Source organism: Chionomys nivalis, chromosome 25 (genome assembly GCF_950005125.1).
Source record: "Chionomys nivalis chromosome 25, mChiNiv1.1, whole genome shotgun sequence".
NCBI classification, from domain to species: domain Eukaryota; kingdom Metazoa; phylum Chordata; class Mammalia; order Rodentia; family Cricetidae; genus Chionomys; species Chionomys nivalis.
In genome coordinates this window covers 21476906-21494657 of record NC_080110.1, presented here as the reverse complement: position 1 = coordinate 21494657, position 17752 = coordinate 21476906, and the positions used below count along the sequence as shown (strand labels likewise).

General features: G+C 41.6%; 1 protein-coding gene across 5 annotated transcripts in view; it reads left to right on the top strand.

Moving 5' to 3' along the window:
* The first annotated feature begins 242 nt into the window (after positions 1 to 242).
* Positions 243 to 17752, top strand: part of Nav3 (neuron navigator 3) — a 686168-nt gene continuing 668658 nt past the window's right edge. For all 5 annotated transcript variants that reach the window (XM_057757535.1, XM_057757536.1, XM_057757534.1 and 2 more), the window contains exon 1: positions 243 to 513. The gene's annotated coding sequence lies outside the window, so the exon portion shown is untranslated. The remainder of the gene's footprint in view (positions 514 to 17752) is intronic.

The window sequence follows — 17752 nt, the reverse complement described above, 5'->3', positions numbered from 1 at the left end:
GGTCCTCACGCAATTCTCAGGGGCAGTCTCCGCAGGAAACTTTGCGTGCTGGGGCTATCTTTGGCTCTGGCAGGGACCTTGGGCGAGCTGCGTGACTCCCCTCCCGGCCAGGGCCCCTTAGAGCCCCGCGAAGCGTCTGTCTCTTTAAATCCCAGCTGCGCGGCTGGGAAACAGCGCCACTCGCCGCCCAGGCCGGCTGCTGCGAGCTCGTGCTTCGGCTGCCGGCTGCGCGCGGCGAGGGCTCGGCTCGCCCGCGGGCTGCTCGGCGGCGGCGGCGGCGGCGCGGGGCGGGGAGGCGCGGCCCGGCCGAGAGCGAAGAAAGAGCGAGCCGGGCCCGGGAGAGGCGCCGCGCCCGGTCCCGCGCCCGCTCGCTCGGCGGCCGACGACGATGTGCCCGGCTCGTGCTTTGCCCGCGTCCTCCCTAAGACGATTTCCATAGTAACCCGATCAAGTGGCTCAGGACCGTGCAAACCTGAGGATTTCGGCGGCCCCGCCGGCGTTGACCTCGGCCAGGTAACGCTGCGTTCTCTTCCTCTCCTCGCCTTGCAAAACCGCTGCGCTTCTTGCAAAGTTCCTTTTGTGGAAAATCGCCCAGCTCCACGCAGCCTGGGGGATTTGCAACAGCGTGCTGTGCTACCCAGGTGCTTGCCACGGGCACCCTCCCCTGGCACTTCCCCAGCATTTATTATCACATTATTTAAAAATTATTTTGATCGCTTCCTCCACTCGCTCCCCTTTTTTGACACCCCCCCATGCTGCTCTCTTCCAGGCTTCCCCCCTACCCTGAGACTAGTGATGGGGGTGCCAAGGAGAAGTCGGAGGTGGGGGGTAGGGGGTGATAAGTACAGTATGGTCCAGGGAGTGGCGGGTTCCGATGGGCTGGATGCTCTGGGCTACTTGGAGCATCACGCATTGGCATTGCTTGCACTGGGGTTATGAGGAGGGTTGTCAGCACCGGGGAGCCCTAAGTCTACTGAGCTCAGAGTCTGGAAGGGGGGGGATGTAGGCTTGCGGGTGATGGAGCACTTGGCTGGGTGGCTGGCTAGCATCCATACATCATAGCTTTGCTTCCTACTCCCCCGCCCCTCTCTGGGTTTCTCTTTCTTGTTCACCATCCTCTGTTTCTTTCTTCTTTTCCTCACTATCCACACCATTCTCTTCCCTTCCTTTCCTGTCCCTTTCTTCCCCTCCTTCCCGTTTTTCCCCTTCACAAAAAGGGAGGAATCCTTTGTAGCCCTTTGGTTCTGCCAGCATGAGAATGCCTATGAAACCAGCAACGTGGCTACCTTAACCTGCTTGTTTTCAGACCAGTCCTCATCCATCAACATATTTGTTTCCTGAGTCTATTGATCTCCATGGATTGTGCAGAAATGCATTCTAAGCTGGGCGACTCTATGTCAGCATCGGACTTCTGCGGCTCTAAGTATCACATGAATTGTAAAGACAACCTGATTTTCGAATCCAAATAAGCCAAGGGTATAAATAAATGCATCTTTGTAAAAAAAAAATCTAGACTTATTTTAGTGAAACTTCCCTCTCTGGTTATTGTTTTGCTCTTTCCTCCTCTTTGACATTTAATTGTAGGGGACTTGGGAAACAGCCCCTTCCCCTCCTCTAGTTTATAAGGAACATGCAACTCTTATTGTAATTATCTTCTCTGGAACCTGATTGAGTTTTCACTAGCCAGGCAGTAGAATGAAAAGGTCATAGTTAAGGTTCTGGTACTTGCTCCCTGAAAGCCAAGCTGGTTCAAGTGGGAAGTCCAGAGAACCAATGGGCTGTTCTGACCCTACCAAAGAAGAGAAGAACATTAGCAACTTCCTTGTGAAATTAGAATTGGACTTTGGTGCTGAGCATGTGAAAATACTATCAAGTCAGGCCTTTTGTTTTTGGCCATTGACACAGGGACAGCCATACCAAGAAGGTGTAAGTTAGTAGCTGCTATTTAAAACCAAGCCGCTAGAATCGAACCTATCCCGCCTTGCTTGAGTTAGATGCTTTCTCATTATGTTATGCCTTTAATTTTTGTTTGACATCTAAGAGACATGTATCATGAGAAAACAAAGGGTGTTTGCATGTGTGTGGGTGCCTTCTCTTTAGCCAAAAAGGGGTTTATGGGATTTAAAATTTTTTCCTTAAAAAAGAAATCCTGTTGCAGTCAAGTTTTCTGAGATCACAGTATTTCTCATGTGGAACATGGTCCTTGTCGGTGATTTCCTCCACTTTCGGTGCTGTCAGGAGTTGATGCAGGGAAGGGCTCAGTTTCAGAGCACATCCAAACCACCTCCTTTTCTTTGTGTGCACATTTGTCTTTAAATTAAATTATTAATACGGAATGAAGGATCCTGGGGGCAGAGAATGGATTAGGAAGAAGACAAACGGCTGACAGAATGGGAAACAAACCCAAAGCAGAGGAAGCACAATTGCCATGCCACTCCACAGCGTCATCTTTGTGTTTAGCCAATTAGGAAGCTTTACATCTTCAATGTGCTTCATTTTCTTATTTGTTCAAACGATATTGACTGAACCAGAGGTTGTATTTATCCGGTTCAGATGTTCAGGGGAACATTTAGAGAATATTTAACAACTCATTTGTCAGTGGAGCTACCAAGGCATGTTCTGAGCACATTTTTTTAAGCAGGGATGGTATATGAATGATGCTACATTTTTCATGCCTGACTCCCAATTCTGGCATTTCCTGAATGAATCGGTTTCTTTTTCCAGACACATGAACAAGATGCTTCCATAGTCCAAGCGCAACTTGAATGTAGAATTAATAAACGTATAGGTACAATGAAATGCTTGTTTTTTATTGTTCTTAATATCAGAGTTATTGTGCCTTCTGGCCGCTTTAATATAAGTGTGTGTCTATGAAGGACCCAGCATAAAGACTTCTAAGTGTCATGTGATTTGAGGTTAGAAGATATTTTAGTGATGGCTATACATCACCCTGGTATATAATACATCGATTCTGAAACTACTCGCCCCTATTTGTGATTGGACCTCTATGTAGATCATTTAGTGGGAGGCTGGTGGTGATGAGACCGCTGCTTTCTGATAGGAAAACAGAACCCCTTGAGTTTACCTATCTCACGTCCCTGTTCTCATGTAACGAGTTAAGTAAAGTTTGTGAGCTGGTCACTTACTATACTGAATTGTAGCAAGTTGGTAATTGCTAAGAATGTACCTCATTCTGAAATTGCTATCAGATCTTCCTCAAGTTGTCTGGAGGACTCTGAGCGACTCATCCTTGTAACCCATGGCAACAGGGAAACGGTTGTGCTCCAGTACAAGCTGAAGTATAGACCTGGGCCCACACTTTCTGACTATTTCAGAGACTGTATATAAAAAGAATTAGTGCACTGGCTCCTTTGAACAGATGGATGTTAACGTGCTGACTTTGAGAACATGTCTCAGGTTTACTTTGCGGTAGATTTATTCACTCGAGAGGCAATATAAGAATCTTTGGGCGAAACATACACCGAATTCCACCTTTATAGTAAAGAACTTAGAAGTGTGCACGAGTAATTGCCTTTGTGTGTAGCTGAAGTCACTAGGGTGGGAATATCCCCATATCAAACCAGGGAGGAGATATGAACTGTAGAAATGATGGGTATCAAGGAATTGGTGCTGGAAGTAAGAAGCAGTAGGTCTATATATTTCTACCTGACACTATCTTAAAGAGTTACTTTTGCAGTGGCCCTTAGATTCTCAGAGGTGACCTAGTGTTACATTTTCCCAGAAGAAAAATTAGAGGCAGGAGAAGGGATTCTTTGAACCATTGATGGGTGGATCATTGTGATGTACTTTTCCTTCCATCTAGAAGGGGAATGTTTTAGACTCTGTAGTCACTGTACAGAGGCAGTAGATACTGGCACCTAATCACTTCTTATTAGATGCAGAACTGCTTAAGCCCAGCAGGTATCACCTTCTACCTACAAGAATGCAAGTGGGAAACACCCTTGCTACAGTTAAAAAGAAGAAAACATTTAAGAATGTTCCCATCTCCTACCCCTCTTTGTAGGGAAAAAATCATTTTCCATAATATAAAACAAACTTGAAGGTAGCAAAGGTCCCCAGGGCTTTCTGTCCACTGATTATCTTTCCTCCCAAAGTCTAACTGCAACATCATCTGATGTGACGCTGGGGTGCTTATGTGTGTGGAGGTCACCATCCTTTACTGTCCCGGATGAAATCTCAGAACAGGAAGCATAGGAGTTGCAGTCAAATAGATTCTGATCTTACTGTGTCTTTCAAGTTAGTTGTGGAACTCGGTTGTCTTGTATATAGAAGCTGCAGGTCTTTAAAACAATACACAGTTAGCATTCTCTTACTTAAAGCGATTTTGCAGTGTTCAGAAGAAATAAACTTGATCTTAGTGAGTGTATAAAAGCTGCTGATTCATGACTTTGGATTGCACAATCTTAGTATGGCAATGCTTGTTGCTAATCTTTGCAGCATGGTTTTCATAGGAATTGTCTTCAGTTTTTTTCCTATTTGAGATAATAGGGACCCTAGAGATTCAAGGTTTGGCGACCTCCTGAGAATAAAATCATTGTTTAGAATAGAAGGAATTTAAAGTGGGTCAGGTATAGCCAGTAATGCTTGAAGAAAAAAAAAACACTTCAGTGTTTGTTTCCTTGATCTTGTGTTATATATTTTTATGTGTAGAATTGGGGGTTTTATATTAAACTTGCACTTTTTTCTACTTGAAAAGTCATCTCAATCCTCATCCCTGCCTGCGGGCTCTTGGAGGGATAGTAAGAAAACTGATTCTAGCCTACGTCCATCCTGGGTCGGAGCTTCATCGCATCTGCCTCTGAGAGGAGCTGCCCTGCATCTGAGCACTTCCTCTTCCTCCCAGCATTCTGTTCTGTTTTCTCCACCCACCTATGTTCTAACCTATGAGGGCCAAGCAGTTTCTTTATTTTTTAACCAATGACCTTCCTCCATCAGACGAGAATACCTTATATATTCAAAAGCGACCACAAAGTCCTCTCTGTTGGAGATGTTATTTCATATCAAAAGAATCACCCGAGTTTTGAACATCTTCATGTGCTACTTTCCTAAGACAGAATAGGACCAGTGGATACCAGTGCATTGCATTGCTCCATTTTCAGGCAATGTTGTCCAGCAAATTGTAATTAGCTGTCCAAATGGGATTTGTGTGGACAGATACCCACTATCTTCAACTGCAACTCTATACCAAATCCTGTGTAGTGCCGGGGTTCTCAACCTCCCCGATGCTGTGACCCATTACTGCAGCTCCTCATGGTGTGGTGACCCCCAATACCTTTAGGGCAGTGGTTAGCTCCTCATGGTGTGGTGACCCCCATACCTTTAGGGCAGTGGTTCTCAACCTCCCCGATGCTGCGCCTCTTTAATACAGCTTCTCATGCTGTGGTGACCCCCCACCATAAAATCTTCACTGCTACCGCATAACTGTAATTTCGCTACTGTTATGAATCATAATGTAAATGTTTTTGGAGATAGAGGTTTTGTCAAAGGGATCGTGATACCCAGGTTGAGAACTGCTGATATAGAGGGTCTGGACATACTCTTTAATCTATGTCTCTATGTTCATGTCTGCATCTCTGAAAATCATTAAACATTTTTGATGATGATAAAATGAGGTAATGTATATTAACCTAATATTTGAGAGCTCTTAGGATGTAGCAAAATCTTATCACATATTAGTTGCTTGTTGATATTACTGCTGCTGCTATTGGAATACCACAATTATTTTCCTTTGGCTTTTGAATATGAACCATAATACTTACCTATATACTTCTTTCTTCACCTTGGTTTTATCCATAATTTTAAATTGATAGATAAGTATGAAAAATAATTCTTATATTTGTATGATGGTAGGCACTCCATTCTCTGGGTTTCCAGAAAGGTGGACTAACTTTTAAAATACACACTGTGAAGATTATACCCAGAGAGCCATTTTGCTCCTTGCACTTTGTCAGCTAGCCACAAGCTAGTGTCATTAGGAAGAGGGAGCCTCAGTTGAGAAAGTGCCTCCTTCAGATTGGCCCACAGGTAAGTTTGTAGGGTCATTTTCCTGATTTATGATCAATATAGGAGAACTGAACCCACTGTAGGCAGTGCTACCTCTGAGTGAGTGGTCCTGAAAAGTACAAGAAAGCAGGCTGAACAAGTCATGGAGAAAAAAATAAAACAAAAATAATAAGCTGTCCACCTCCACGGCCAGTGCTTTAGTTCCTGCCTCCAGGTTCCTGCTTGAAGTCCTGCCACGACTTTCCCTGATTAGGTGCTTGGAAGGGTTGGCCAATTGGCCTGTAATTTATTATAGCAACAGAAAGAAAACCAGGGCAAAAATTGTTAACGGTAGTTGTATTATCTCCATCAGAACTTGACTATGTTCTGGGTGGTGGTGGGCTATGGATAGAGCTTTAGATCTTCGGGATGGAAAAGCTATTGAGTCCTCAGAACTTAGTAAATGGTTTTTTTTTTTGTTTGTTTGTTTTTTTGTTTTTGTTTTGTTTTGTTTTGTTTTGGGGAACTTGGAAGATGTAAAAACTGAAGGAGTCCTGATGATGGAGACCTGGTTTATGAAATTTCAGAAGGAAGCAAATACTCTTTGTCAGGGTCACTTATGTGATATTTTGGGTTAATATATGGTTTCTGGGTCAGCTGGGATTGAAGAATCAACTGTAATAAACAAGAGACTAGAACCACCGCAGCGAAGCTTTTACTTTAATGGAACAAATGATGCTGGTCAGTTGGGGATGGAAATCAAACGTGATGAAGGAGAGAGCAGCAGCATGGAGGCGGATTTTTATGGGAAGTATTTCCTCAGGGCCAGCACACAGGAGCTGACTAGTGAGGGGGTCCAGTGGGGCCAAGGCTGCGGAGGAAGCTGGAGTCAAGCTTGGTCATACGTTACTTGCTTTGGTATCATAAAAGCTGCAGGCTTTGACTGGGTTATGGAGATGGAGAACTTCTGAGGCTTGGTATTGTGAGAGGCAGGAGAGGCCTCAGTTGCAGGAGAGAACCTAGGATTGGAGGAGTTATGTATCGAAGTTGAGTCTTAACACCCTGTGGTCAGAATCCCCGAAGAGAGGCCAGAACGTCGTCGGTGATAGCATACAGAGGTATCCACATAGTACAGATGCCGGGACCATGAGATGATCGTGAAGGATAGAGCAGGTATGCAGTGGGGTTGGCATTAGCCTGTAAGACAAGCTATGTATGCTGTGTATGCACAGTCAGAGGTGAGGCTACCTAAGCCATTTGGAGCCAGGAATATCATGAATGAATCCCACACATTGGATACTGATGCTGGAATTTGATTTTCCATGATCTGGTTGTAGCTGTGCTCTGGTCACGTTCCCTCTAGGATTGAGAAAGTATATAAGAAATATCTTACTCATTTTTGATTCTATAGGAGCCCACAGTTATGAGACTTTGAACTTTTAAACTGTTTGAAACTTTAAAAACCTGTAGGACATTTTCAAGTGTTTTGTACAGTGATATTAACATGTCATATTTTGAACAAACAAGAAATAAAAGGTTATATGAGGTAATTTCTAGTGATATGTTCATGTGTCAGGCTGACAAGGGGTCAGTTGTACTGGCTGGTTTTTGGTAAAGTTAGAGTCATTTGGGAAGAAGAAACCTCAATAGAGAAAATGCCTCCCTCAGGCTGACTTGTAGACAAGTCTTTGGGGCCATTATTTTTTTATACTATTGATTAATGTGCAAGCATCTAGCCCACTATGGGTGGTGGCACACCTATACTGGGTGGTCCTGGGTGGTATGGGAAAGCCAACTGAGCAAGTCATTCAAAGCAAGTCCGTAAACAGCATTTCTTCAGGGCCTGCTTCACTTCCTTTCCCCAGGTTTCTGATTGAGCTCCTGTCCTGAATGCTCTTGGTGATAGACTATGTTGTGGAAGTGCAAACCCAAACAGTTCTTTCCTCCCCAAGTTGTTTTTGCTCATGGTGTTTCTCTCAACAATAGAAAAATCCCTAGGACAGCTATCCAAGAATTGAAAATCTAAATGAGAGTTAGCTATAGTCGTGGTATGTTAGGGTAAAAACACAGCAAGCATAAAATCTGTAGCTCTAACTGTTCACGAGATTGTTATCCTAAAATGGCACACTACAAGTTCCTCCTACAGAAGGGTGCTGAATCCTTTTTTTTTTGTATGTGCAGTCATTTAAAATTCCATTGAGAAGACGGTGCTATTTGGGTGAGAATGTCATGCTTCATTCTTTTTTTTTTTTTTTTTTAAAAATTCATTTCCAGTATGCAGAACTTCACTAGGTAGGCAATTGTCTTTGTACGCTGGATGTCATGTCTTATCTGAAAACAAACTATTGGATTGCCACATTGCTCTAAAGAGTTTTGCTGATGGGAAGTTTTGAGAAAGTATAAAAGTAAAGATGCTTTATTGTATTCCAATAGACCTGTCACTGAGTTTCAGCCAATGAGGTAATTTCTTAGGATTCTCCTCAGTGTCATGATTCTGGGGTTATCAAAGGATAGGAATCCTAATTCTCTCTGATTTTAAGACTCCAGCATAACTGATTTTTAAATTTTGACTTCTCCATCAATAAAATTGATACTAAAATGATGTGATTATCATTGTAAGCATTTAATAGAAAATCAATAAAATAACACACACACAATAATGCATGAAAAACTTGCTGATATGGAACAATTGCTGTAAGTCTTGGTTAAAAATGTGGTATTATTTTCATTCAACAAAAATATAAGGACTTTTCATGAAACACTAATGTGTCCTCTAGTGTCCTGATTAATACTGTATTGTCACATATTAATACTGTATTGTCACATATAACAACAATCTAAACCATAATAAGCAGTTCTAAAACTGTATCAAAAATTTATTTTTCTTTCATTTGTAAACTTGTTTCAAAGTTGTAACAATCAGACTCTAAACGGTTTGCCTGTTCCTGCTCGTGCGCTTGGAATGTCCTGTAGAAGGTGGCAGATTGCTGATGTATGACTGTGGGTGCCACCCTTATGTTGCAATACCTACTTTTCTTTTGGGCCATTTGCTTTGGTAAAAGCCATTTGCCATGTTGTGAGCATACTTATTCTGTCCCTGGAGACTGATCTGGCCAGAAAGGAAGTATTGATAGACAGCAGCAGTCTATACCAGACATGCCAAAGGGCCACCTTGGGCAGTATGCTGAAAGCACTAGCAAGGTCTTGAGATGCCAGCTTTAGGGCAGAATTTGAACATGTTCTCTTTAGTCTCTGAGCCAGAACCACCTAGCTGTGCAGTTCCTAAAACTGTGGCCCAGAGAAGCTCTTTGAGTTAGTAAATCCTTAGTTCCTGCAACTGATAAGTGTTGGAGTCATTTGGTATGTAGTATCAATAGATAACTTAAATTGCCTCCTGGATTTTAATTGCACACATGAATTGGTGCCATTTTATAGGCAGTGAAAAAAGACAGCCCATAGAGTTCTGGTTGGCAGAATGCCATTTGATCCTTCCTTTCCCACAGTGAACAGCAAGTGCCACCATGGATTCCTTTATTTCAAGCTCCCAGGAATGAGCCTTTGGTGGACACTATGTAAAAGGAGAGCAGGAGACAGTTTCTTTTTATTTTATTTATTTTTTCTCTTTTTTATATTTTATTAAAATATTTCATAAAATTACCACCTCCTTTCATTTTCCTCCCCCTCCCTCTTCCCCTCCCCCTCCCTCTCCAGTCCAAAGAGCAGTCAGGGTTCCCTGCCCAGTGGGAAGTCCAAGGTCCAATCCAGGGATTTCTTTCAGGGTATGTCTGTTAAAAATTCAAGTATTTGCCCAGTAGTGGTGCAACCCTTTTATCTCAGCACTCAGGAGGCAGAGGCAGGTGGATCTCTTGGTTTGAGGCCAGCCTGGTCTACAGAGCAAGTTCCAGGACAGCCAGGGCTACACAGAAATGAAACTTTGTCGAGAAAAACTAAAACCAAAACCCAAAAGAAAAATTCAGCTATTTTTAGAATTTTAGAAGAGAACAGAGGTGTATAGGGGCCAAGATGGAAAATACTCTGGTGAATCTCGTGGTAGACTTGATTATGTATGGGAGTTTTCCAAGTTACTCTCAATGCATCCCTGTTCTCATTGTGCACATGAAAGCTTTATAATGTAGGCTTGCCACAGAAGTCTTTCTTTGTATATTATCTTATTCTGTCTTATAGATTTCAAGCACTTTAATATGACCTACATAAAGTTCACTGCATGTTATTACAACTTCTTTTCTCAAGTTTATAGCTTGATTTTTGTGTGGAATGCTAAGCTGTCCTCCTTAAGCATGGTTCTACACTGTATTTGTCAAACTATTTTTACATGTATTTGAAAGCCAAAGATCTAAAATGCATGCTTCTGTAAGAAGAATAGATGCTTTATGAATGCAAGGTTTTGGTTGCATTCTCATACATAAAAAGAGGTAACTGTTACATTTTGCTTTATGATACTGTTTAATTTTAACTAAATTAATTACTATCCTTTAAAAAGTTTGGAAGTGACTGAACTTTAATATCTATCTATCTATCTATCTATCTATCTATCTATCTATCTATCTATCTATCTATCTATATGAGTTTTTGGAACATTGGAGACTAGAGGTAAAGTTGCTTCTTTAAATACTTAATGTATGTACGAGGCATTTTTGTGTGAACGGACAAACAGTCAAGGTGTCGGTTGGTGGTTCATGTGGTTTCCATGTTTGCTAGTGTTCATTAATGGGATTTTTGCCCCTGAAAAAAAGCTTCAGATCCAGGGTTACCTTGCTATAAATCAGTGATGGTTTTTACCTGACCAGCACCAATATCATGCTCTCTGGGAATACAAAGTAGCTTCCTCTCCTCTCCTCTCCTCTCCTCTCCTCTCCTCTCCTCTCCTCTCCTCTCCTCTCCTCTCCTCTCCTCTCCTCTCCCCTCCCCTCCCCTCCCCTCCCCTCCCCTCCCCTCCCCTCCCCTCCCCTCCCCTCCCCTCCCCTCCCCTCCTGTCCCCTCCTCTCCCATCCCCTCCCCTCCCTTCCTCTTCCCTCCTTTCCACCCTCTCTTCTTCCCTCCTTTTTTCTCCCTTCCTTTCCTTTCTTCTCTCCTCCCCACTCCTTATCCCCTTCCCTCTCTTCTCTTTCCCCTCCCTACCTCCCTCCTCTCCCCTCATCTCTCTCCCATTTTCCTGTCTTCTTCCTTTTTCTTTACAGACATTTGTTCTTTAAATGAGCGCTACCTGGAAAGGATCAGGAATACCAACAACCAGTCATTTAGAAACTACTTTTCAGGACATTGCAAATTAAGTTGCATCACAAAGCTATGGATAAAGTTAATGAAATCAGTAGTTCTTGGTAGTTATATATTTGAGCACACTGTGTAGTCAGATCTGCCTTTAGAATTGATGGCTACAGATTCAATATTTATATTCTTCATGCAATACATAAAAATTGAACTATTTTTTGTTGCCAGAGAAATTGATTTATGGCAGATGTGTCTGGAGTTTGGGTATGCTTTTTTTTAAAAGGAGTTTTCTTGATAATCATACTTTTATTTATTTATTGTTGAATAATGTGTCCCATCTTGTGTACTTATTTTCTGTGCTCAGCACATCAGACACTGAATTAATCTATCCCATGAACTAAACATGATGTTTCAACAAAAACAAAAGTTTGTAGATGTATATTAACTGCTGTCGACACTGTCATGAGCATAACAGAAACACAGGAATGAATAAAACAAGGTCCTCGTCCTTGAAGTTGGACTGTGTTTAATTTTTAATGCAAAAAGTTTTATATTTATTTTCCAGAGTGTTTAGTTGCTTATTTATAGTGCGACATTACAATTTATTATGGCCGGGCTGTGCTCAACACAAGACTGGGTGGGATTATGTTACCATAATTGAGAGTCGTTCCGATTTCTGCACTGTTAATGCTCGCTAATGTTCCTGTGAAGGTCTCCTATGCATGGCTTCACTAACCACAAAGGCTTTTCTGCCTCCAGCAGATAAACTCTCAATGTCACGGGAAGAGGCATTAGAAGCTTTGCCATTACTTACAGCCTTTTCTTTTTTTCTTTTCTGCCAAGTAATAACTATTCAGGCTAGTCCCTATAGAGCGTGATTCTGTTGCAGCTAGGATTCTATTTTTCAGAGTGGAAAGGCATTTCATAAGGTTTACGTAGGTTCTCTGATACTGGTGTTTGCTAAGTACACGGAAAGAACATATCATAAAATCACAGTCAATGGATGTGTTAGATAAAAGAATACCCCCTTTCAGGGTGTACATCACTATTCTCCAGGACAGGGATTGCCATCCTTGTGGCAAAATGGAATCTGTGGTTGTGTGGTTAAAGGGTAAGGAACTGGAAATGGAATGCTTGGCTGGGACTGATTTGGTCACACAATTCATTCAAGCAGTCAGACTGGGAATTATTCCCAAAGAGGGTTAGAGGGAGAAACATGATAATGGAGACAGGCTCAGAAGGGGCTGCATGGTTGTTTCTGCACATGGAAGAAGAGGCCGTAGGTGAAGAAATCCAGGGCATTCTAGAAGCCACAGCAAAGCCAGCGAGTGGAATCTTATCTGGATGCTTAAAAAGAATCAGTTCTGCCGATGAGCTGGGTTTTAGTTTAGTGAGACTGTTGGACCCCTGGCCTCCAGCATTATGTAAGATAACGCATTTGAATTCTCCAGCCACTGAGATTATAATAATTTATTATAGACACAATAGAAAGTGGATACGGTAGAATATAGGTCATGGCTTTATTTTGCTTCAGGCCAGGTTAAAAAAATACCCTTTGGAATTTCATAGCTCCTGGGTATGGATTGCATTTGGAGACTGTAGGCTAGCACAGAGGGAGCAGGATTTATTTCCCCTCCCTAAGACAGAGTTTCCAAGCTTGACTAGAATCTGATATAGTCCATTTTGTCCTTGACCTGGCTGCTGGGTGCTGGGATTACAGGCATGTGCTACCATCCCCACTCCTTGGTATTTTCAACTGTGATTCTACTTTGTTTTAATTTTTACTGTGCTTGGAAGAGTTGTCTAGAAGCAAACCCTTTTAGTTAACTATTTTGAGATGTTTTTAAATTTCCTTTTTGTTTGTTTCCTTAGTTATTATGGATCTGGGGTGTTTGTTGGGGGCACACGTGCATGTGAAGGTCAGGGAACAACCTTGGGTACTGTTACTTGGCTCCCGTCCACTTTATTTTGTGATAGCCTGTTATTGGTCTAGCATTTGCCCGTTAGACTAGGGCCAGTCAGCCTGAGAAATCTATTTGCCTGTCTCTTTCTCCCCAGTGCTGAGATTACAAATAATGCATATAACTGCCTGACTTTTTCACTTTGTTTTGCATTGTTTTGTGTTATATTGTATTGAATTGTTTTGTGTTGCATTGTTTTGTATTGTTTTGTTTTGCTTTTTTCATTGTGAGTTTTCAAGATCAAAGTCAAGCCCTCCTGCTTGCCAGGTAAGCACTTCTCCTGACTGAGCAATTTTCCCTGCATCATATTATGGGTTTTATACTTGCTCCAAATCAACTTGGCTTATGGTTCTGTTTGGTACTGTGTACTGTATTCGGTACTCAATTCTGTAGTCTAAACCGCCACAGAGTGTGCAGCTGTCAAAGCAAAGGCATCTGTCATGAATACCTGGCCAGTGAAGAGCCTTGGACTCACCTGTGTATCTCATAAATGGTTTCAGCCCTCACCATTTCATTAAATGGAGCTTGTACTATCCATTCTTGGGTCCTCCATGTGGCAGGATCCAGAATGAAGTTTCCATGTGGAAACTGACAGAGAAGAGACTTTACAAGTTACAAAGCATGTTTTAACATAAAGGACAGAAGTCACATTGGGAAGGCAGCTTTTGTTTTGTTTTGTGATAAATGTTTAGCATATTCTATTATTGAGAGACAGTTGTAGCTGTCAGAAGTCATATTTTAGTGAATGTTTCAGTGAACTACGTCAGAATGGTGTGTTACTCTGATTCAAATGAGAGCTCTAACCTTGCACTGTCCTTGATCTGCGGCAGGCAGAATCTTTAGGAACATCAATTGTCCTATTGATTCTTTTGATGTCTGAGTACGAGGAGAATGTGTATTCGTTTGCCTAGCAACTGCATGCATGTTCATGGTTGTGTTGTTTTCAGCCTTCCTAAGGGGGTGCATACGAAGCAGAAATGGGTGTGAGACGTCTGTTGGTGGCTGGGTATCAGGGAAGGGTGCCCGGAGAGATGCCAAGCTTTCAGCTGTGCTTTACAATCAAATGTGTGAGTCTTTTCATCTCTCAGCCAAAGCAGTTGTCCTCCTTGTCCATAACCTGTGCATTTCCTGTCCCCAATGTAATTTTTACAACTCTGCAATCTTCCCTGAGCAAAAAACAAAACAAAACAAAACAAAAAAACACCTTTGGAATTAAGAAATATCTTGCAATTTACTTTAGACATGCAATCATCATGAGACCCTTATTTCTAGGTAATCAGTAACAAGATGGCCACTGATGCCAAGTTTTAAAGAATTTTATCTAGACCAGGAATCCAAGTAAAAAATAAACATCTAATAGGAATTCTTATCTGAAATGCATTCTGAAATTTCTATTATATGCAATCAATAGATCATTTTCAAAATTTGTTAACCCTACTGAATTTTAGTTGATGTATATATTTAAAGAAGCTGGAGAACCTAGAGTGCTTTATTCTCCGTATTGTAGTGTATTAGACATTGACCTAGGTGGGGGCGTGGTTGAGTGGGGCCAAAATGATGTAACTTTGTTCTTATTGATTTGGTGCCTGGCAGGGGAAGTAAGATAGGCAAAGATGGTAAGTTCTGGAGTTTGTGTGGTCATCCCCGGAGAGGGCATGTTAAAGGAAGGAAGTCTTCAAAGGGGGAAAATGCAGGCTGCTTACCAAGCAACTGGCTTTGAGCCAGAAAGGTAGCGTTTGGATATGCACTGGCAGAAGGAAGCATATTCTAATGGAGAAGGAGGTAACTAGGTTTTCAAGCAAGACTGACTGTGTTCCTTGGCAGGCAGGCCTTTAGGATTCAACTGTCTCTTATATTTGACTGTCTTTCCCATGCTTTCTAGCTTATTGGAGCTAGTTGGGTCCTACATGACCCAAGGTCTCTTCTACTTTGAATCTGTGATGATAGATACAATTCCAAATAATTCTGTGCAATATGACTTCTCCATTGATGTTTTTTGACATATAGGAATCTGCTAATTGTATCTTCGTAGTTTAATCCCATCAACTACAAAGTCCTAGAATTATAGTGCTTGTATGTAGCAGATGCATTTTTTGCTGGATTTCACTCAGGGCACTTACACATCCTTGTGTTATCAAAGCATGTCTGTTCTAGTCAGTGCCAAGAGGGCAAAGACAAGAGACAAACTTGTTCTTAAGGGTCTCATTGCTGATGGGATTGACAATATGTTTTTTTTTTGTTTCTAAGTTTTTAAGATATAGAAGTTTAGAAAAACTGTACCAGTTGTGTGAAGGAGGTGCATACAAAGCAGAGCTGGGTGTGAGAATTCCGTTGGCGGCTGGGCGTCAGGGAAGGGTGCCCAGAGAGATGCTAGCACTGAGTCATGGAGGATGAGTGGGAACCCACCAGATGGCCACAGTACCGGGGGAGAGGGGTGGTTCAGGATATGCCTCTGCCAGTGCACACAGACACAAGGGAATGTGAAAAGTTTGGGGGACAATCAGTCCTCAGGAGGAAAGAGTTTGTGCAAAGGGGAGACAGGTGCAGCTAGGAGGTTGGGAAGCCCACAATCTATGTACATTCTAGATCAAAGAGTCCATACTTGGTGCTGTAAATGGCTGTCAGCATTAAAAAGTGTTAAAATTGCATGCATACATATGTACATACATGTGTATATACATAATTACATACACACTAATATAGGTACCAGTATATATATATATAATATATTCATTAATATATATGATGCTTCTTGAGTACAAAATGAAAGCTATCCCATCATAATATATAATTGTTCATTGAGAAACAGACTAATGTGCTGACCATGTCCTGAGTTCATAATTTGACCTATGTTACAGATGGGATGAACATGATACAATTAATCTCTTCCTGTTTCTGTTCTACCATCTGCCAAGTGGGAGTATAGCAGTGGTTGTCTTAGAATTGGTGTGAGGATTCTATAGACTGTTATTGCTAAAAAAAAAAAAACTCATCAATTTGGTAATACACCACAATTTCATGCATTATCATGCATGCTAATTTCATTAAGAATAGCAACTATATGTGTAGGAGTAGGCTGGTTAATATGGGAACTGAAAGTGTCTTTCCAAAGGCAATTGCAGTGTGTATAATGTTAAACTCATGAGAAAGGCCAAAAGATGATTCCTAAATATGCCTGGAATTCTTTGTTTGTATCCTTTTAAAACATTATGCGTATGTGTGGCTGTCTTTAGGCATGTGTGTGAGAGTGCAGATCATCATCATATAGGCCAGAAGAAGATACCAAATCCCTTGCAGCTGGAGTTATAGGCAATAGTTGTGAGCTGTCCAACATAGTTGCTGAAGGCCAGACTCAGGTTCTCTGGAAGGGCAATCCATCTCCTACCCACTTAATGGCCAAGTCCCATATGTCTCTAAATCTGAAAATATCATGTTACCTATCTGTGGAAGGATAATTAGAAAATAAGTAGTGATAGAAATAAAAAAAATAAACAGTGTAGAAGACAAACACAATGTGGAACCCTGAGTGGGGTAGTCAGATTTCAGGGACAATATTGAAACTCTGCCCTCTTCTTTGTATTATTTTTTGTGCATCGATATGAGCCAAGGTAGAATTGTCAGAAAGTGATGTACAAAAACTAGGGTATGTTTGATTCTTTAGATGTCACTACCATGACCCATTTGGTGTCTAGAGTTACATGAACTGAAGCCTGAGACATTCAGATAGTGTACGGATGCACCTTGAGTTCAGCCAGCCTTTAGGACTGGATAATGAATGACCAGTGAGGTGCGGATAGCCATAACACTTTCTGCTTGACTGGCCGTGTGAAAATTCCTCGCATCCTGTGCAGAGGTAGTCACTTAAATTTGTATTCAACAACAAAAAACCATCCAGAACAGGATGAGACGGACTGACTGCTTTCATTGGTTAATCATGTATGCATTGAAGAGTTTAATGAGTGACTGTGAAGTAATTTGCATTAAAAAACCACTGTGTACATTCCAAAATTGGTACAATTCTTGCATACCAAGTTGTATTATGCATATCACAGGGTGAAGAACCTTTTAGTAAAAGAGCTTTATTTTAGTAAAAACAACATTAATGTATACATGGTGTGTGCATGCGTGTGTGTGCACACGTGCACATGGAGGTCAGAGTGGGACTTGGGTGGTATTTCTCAAGTGCCATCTGCCTTTTAATTTTGGCACAGGATCTCTCATTGGCCTAAAATTCATCTAGTAGACGAGGCTGCCCCAGAAATCATTGTCTATCTCTCCTTCCAGTAATGAGATTGAGATGAAAAATGTGTACCAGCATGCTTGGCTTTTTCTTTTTCTTATGGGTTATGGGGATCCACATCAGGCCTCTGTGCTTGCGTGGAGCCTTCTCTATAGCCCCACCTAGTGTTATTTTGTAAAGTGAATAGTTTGATACTTCACAGACCTCCATAGTTTTGTTAATACATAACTGTTTGTTTTGAGGTTGTAAATCATCATGAATTTTATTTACTACATCTAAGTTTTATGTTAATAACTATTGTGTGTGTATGTGTGTGTGT